This window comes from Engraulis encrasicolus, chromosome 14, assembly GCF_034702125.1.
Source record: "Engraulis encrasicolus isolate BLACKSEA-1 chromosome 14, IST_EnEncr_1.0, whole genome shotgun sequence".
Classification (NCBI taxonomy): Eukaryota; Metazoa; Chordata; class Actinopteri; order Clupeiformes; family Engraulidae; genus Engraulis; species Engraulis encrasicolus.
Genome location: NC_085870.1, coordinates 12,088,700 through 12,093,699, shown reverse-complemented (window position 1 = coordinate 12,093,699; position 5,000 = coordinate 12,088,700). Strand labels below are relative to the sequence as shown.

At 50.0% G+C, this 5,000-nt stretch overlaps 1 protein-coding gene across 9 annotated transcripts in view; it reads left to right on the top strand.

Annotated features, from left to right (window-relative positions):
- The window catches only part of magi1b (membrane associated guanylate kinase, WW and PDZ domain containing 1b), a 226,068-nt gene that overhangs the window by 175,836 nt on the left and 45,232 nt on the right, over positions 1–5,000 (top strand). The window lies entirely within an intron of this gene.

Genomic DNA, 5,000 nt, shown 5'->3' with positions numbered 1-5,000 from the left:
GATGGTACACCTCAGGTCAAACTGGATGCATCCCAATATGTGACCTTGCCTCCTCCACTTGCCTCCTCCACTTGCTTCTCGTCATGATGACATCACTGACAACAGCATTATATTTCAATATCTTGCAAAAGCTCAATTGTAAAGTCTTTTTCTCATTTGCAATTGGGATGGTGAATGAAAAACAGTCCCTCAAAAGTTGTTGTGGCGAGGCTGACAGCTGGGAAATTTTATCGTTTTCTCCACGGAGGAGGGGCCAGGAGGCGGGACGAGGAGACAAGCACAAGTGGAGGAGGCAAGGACACATATTGGGATGCACCCACTGTCTCATGAATATGGAGTAGGCGACCCCGCGCCACGCTCTGCAATCCCGTGGCTTTGTTGTCCGTCTGTCTCTCTGTCTGTCTCTCTGTTGGTCTGTCAGAAGCCTCTTCTGACAGTCGAGTGACTTTTTATTTTTTCCTCCCTTGTCTCCCGGAAGGAAAAGTTAAAATTGGAAATGTCAATGTTGACTTACAACCAATTCTGTGTGTTTTTTGGTGCTCTTGTCACAGGCTTTCCAAGAGGGCTTTGCTTTAGTGTGGTTTTTTTTGCTTGGTCTTTTTTTGTTTTTTAGGATGTATGTGTGGGCTCAGTATGGGTATCTGTGAAAAGTGTCATTTGGGGCCTTGACGTTACATTACAAGAACTTAAGTGCATAAATCGACACAGTGTGAAGGAGAAAGCTCTGAACTGCAGATTGCCTTAGTCTGTGAGGATGGACAAAAACAATTTTAATTGGATCTTTAGAACGCCATAGTCAGTCAAAGTTGTGGGGCAAACTAAGCAAAACCAAAAAAAAACCAGCAGCTGTCGAGAGACTACTGTATCTGTTTCTGAGAACGGGAACCACTCTCAGATCTTATTATTCAAGTATTTATGGCAAGTGTGTGAAACTCACACAGACGCAACTGTGTCGGAAGCAGCCTGTCCTCACTTGTTAGCAAGCTATTCAAGCTGTTTGTGCGGCGCCAAAGCCTTTTTGATGCTGCCGGGAGCTGGGACCTCGAATCAGCTCCAGCAGAACATCGATAAAGAACAAGCGTTACACGGCACTGAACTAGATTTTTCGGCCAGCCCAGCGAATAACCCCTGATCGTCCTCCAGTCCTTGATAAATGGCGGACCCAGAACTGATGTCGGAGTGATTTTGCCGCGCGTGGAATTTAAAGTGTGTACAAACAGAGAGAGCAGGAGAGTCGGTCAGGCCGAGGAGCCCCGTGATGTATGGCATGGCGCGCTGGCCGGGATTAGGGGGAGTGTATATATATACGCCGCGCAAGCGAGCGACGGGCTGTGGCCACACTTAATCATTGTTAATGGGTAGAACGGCCGCAGCTGCTGAGCGGCCATTACCAGGCCAGGCTGCTGTGCCGAGGTGCCTGCCTGCCTGCCTGCCTGCCTGCCTGCCTGCCTGCCTGCCTGCCTGCCTGCCTGCCCCCGCCATGTATAGCAAGAGTGTGGCTGGAGGCTCGATGTATGTAGATCAGGGATAGGCAACTGGAGGCCCGGGGGCCACATGCGGCCCGCCTCCTCACTCAGTGTGGCCCTTAGATAAAACATAACTTAAAAAATAATACTGACCAGATTATTTTAAACCACTACCAAAATAATGTGTTGTAATTGTACTGTTAGCCGATAGAGAACACTTCTATTCGTTCTAAACAACATCGCCAGTCAGTGAGGAAACAAATGCACCTCGAACTCTACGAGTTGCAGTCAGGTCCCTGGTCATGTGGCCCTCCGATGGTGGCGGTGAAAAAATGTGGCCCTCCTTATCATGAAAGTTGCCCATCCCTGATGTAGATAGCCGCCCCGGGGGGACCCCTCACCCTGTGGACAATCTGCCCTCACTGATGAGGTGAGGTGAGGTGTAGGAGGTCTGGTGAGGTGTAGGGTTATCGGCCAGCGAGACACCCCCTGGCACAAGAGGTCTCTCTAAATTAGTGTTTCTCAAAGGGGGCGCTAGAGCCCCCCTGGGAGCGTTGGGGAAGCTTAGGGGGGCATTGAGAGGGATATAGCTGAGTAAGGGCGGGTCTTAGTTACAATTGGGGTGCATTAGTCTAGTTAATTTCTTAATACTAAGGGGGCGTTGGAGGGCTTATGATGATGTCAAGGGTGCGTTTGTTCGAAAAAGGTTGAGAACGACTGCTCTAAATAGTTATTTTTCCTTCTCATTTTGAAGTTAAATTCCGACTCTTGATGTTGGCTACTAAGCCCAAACATCACGCCCACCGGTCTCCTTCTTAGCCAGTCAGCAACCCTCTCTGCTACACCCCCACCACTACCCCCGACCGCATGCATTTCACGATTTCAAGGCATTTCGCAGCCAGCCAATTAGTGTGACTTGCTTGAGGGCATCATCAGGCAAGAGTTATTGGTAGAGGGAGGGACGTTTCTGCTTCAGTATATCTCCCAAATCTCCATTGACTTAAATGAATTGGGTGAGTGGAGTTGGTTGATGAGGAACGATCTGTCTGCCTGAGTTGCCCCAAAGACGGTTCAGTATATATAAACCCTATCACAGTTTCCTTCGAGCACTTCACTAGGTTAACTGTGCTCCATCTTAAGTGCTACCACTACTCATTACAATCAGCGTATTCAGAGCTGGTTGGATCAGATCTGTGGTTTGTTTTATTTTTCTGAACCCAAAATTGATACACCTACTTTCCACTCACTGGCCTGTAATGATGGAGAGAGAAAGAGGTATGCTGACAGTGCCGTGCCAAAGACTTTGTACTTGAGGTGCACAGGCTAATTGTCTGCTGCTCCATCAATCGTCCATGGTCCAAAACGGAGGTCAGCTATGTGCTTTGTGTAATAGCGATATGATCTTTTCGAAATCTATCTAAGATCTATGATCTTTTTTCATTCTATTGATTTTTATTTTTGGGTTTTTTTGCGGATTTATTTGTAATAGCAGACGACAGAAGAGTTCAACATGAGATCATCCAATCTCCTCCACCCCCTCCAAATAGCTCACCATGATAATTGGAAAAACGGGGAAAAAAAACTAAACCTCTTTTCACCCGAGTAGGTCAACGACACCTTTACCGCCGCTCACCTCACATCAGAACCACTCGTTAGAGTGTTTGTTCAGTCACATCCGCGTTGCAGATGCAGATTTCGACGGCCTGACATTAGTTCATTAACGTTGGTTCTGGCCTCGCGAGTGGCCGCAGTTCAAGCAGATTGCGACGGCCTGACATTAGTTCATTAGCGTCGGTTCTGTCCTCGCCAGGGCCGCAGTTCACGCTAATGTGCTTGTGCGGTCAGCTCTGTGTGGCTCTAAATGTCATCACGCTCGCCACCGAGAAGGATGAGGCGACCACTTGCTGGCATCTGCTGTCAGGGCCGCTGACAGCTTTGGCTGGGCCCAGGACAAAATCATCTGAAAGCCCCCCCCAATCCAATGCCTTAATTGTTATGTGCAGGAACAAGGATGACCAGGGGCATTGCCAGCTTTGGCTGGTCCCTGGGACAAGTCATTTGAAAGGGCCACCCACCAAATCCATACAAACTAAGGAGGACCCAATATCTGGGCCCGCCATCTCACTGGGCCCGGGACAGCTGACCCCTTTGCCCCTCCCTCCTTGTTGGATTCCCAATCTGCTGTGGCCACTGTAATCAGTGGCAGGGACCGGAGAGAAGGGAGGAAGAGGAGGGGAGGGATGGAGAGGAGGGAGGAAGAGGAGGGGAGGAGGTGTGGAGAGAAGGGAGGAAGAGGAGGGGAGGGATGGAGAGGAGGGAGGAAGAGGAGGGGAGGTCTGGAGAGGGGGAAGGAGGAGAAGGGAGAGGGCTGGAGAGAGGGAAGCGGGAAAATGGGAGGATGGGGGGAGAATATGGTAGAGCACTACGCTAGCAGAATACCTGATTGTGGTCTTTCACAGAGTCACCACACAATGGGGGCTTTGGACTAAGCCGTCGGCAAATGATGGGGACCCATTAATGTCTGGGTCGGTTCGAACAAAAAAATGAATGAAAAGTGGAGGGGAAAAACACAGAAAAGGAAAAGAAAAAAATATATAGTGAATGGTCTTTCTGTCGAGTTCTCGGTATGGCATGCCGTGAGAGAATTCGATCCGATGGAGGACGGAGGGCAGCCGTTTGGGGCTCTGCTTTCCCTCCTAGTGGGTCTGGTGCAATCACGGCACCCCTCGAGGGAGTATTGGACAGGTGTTTGGGGAGGGAAGCGGAGGATTTTGAGGGAGGGAAGGGGATGTTTTTGGCAGGGAAGGGGATGTTTTTGGGGAGGGAAGGGGAGGTTTTTGGGGAGGGAAGGGAGGTGTCTTTGCAGGGAAAGGGAGAGAAGGAAATATTTTTGGGGGGAGGAAATGAGCGGTTTCATTTTTTGTGGCGGGAAGGCGAATGGAAGGGGCTGGGAGGGGAGATTTGAAGTCGGATCGGTGCTCTGTGCTCGGTGCAGGCTGGCGATGGCGCGAGGCACACAACGGTACGCGTACGGCGCGTACGGTCTCAGCTTATGAATCATCAATCAGCCGCGACAGCAGCCCCAGCCAGACGGCCATAGCCCCCCAATTTTCCAGGTGATGGCCAAGCCTCGGGAGGGAGAGAGAGGGAGGGAGAGGGAGAGGGAGAGGGAGAGGGAGAGGGAGAGGGAGAGAGAGAGAGATGTAAATAAGGGCACAGATGCAGAAAGATGAAGAAGAAAAGTAGGAAAAAGAGGACGTAAGGCGAGATGGAGAGAGAGAGAAAAGCAAATGAAAAAGACAGGTGAGAAGCTGACAAAAGGGATAGCACAAGAAGGAGGGATGCAGTGGAAGAGGGAAGGAGGCAAAGAGAGGCTATAGGAGAGATTAATAGAGCCTTTTGAGAGATGTGAGATGGAGATAAAAGAAAGGAGAGGAAGACAATGAGATGCAGAGACGACAAGCGTACAGTCTGACACCCTGCTCAGTATGCCAAGCGTCATGTGTGTGTGTTTGTTTGTTTTTTGAGAGGTGA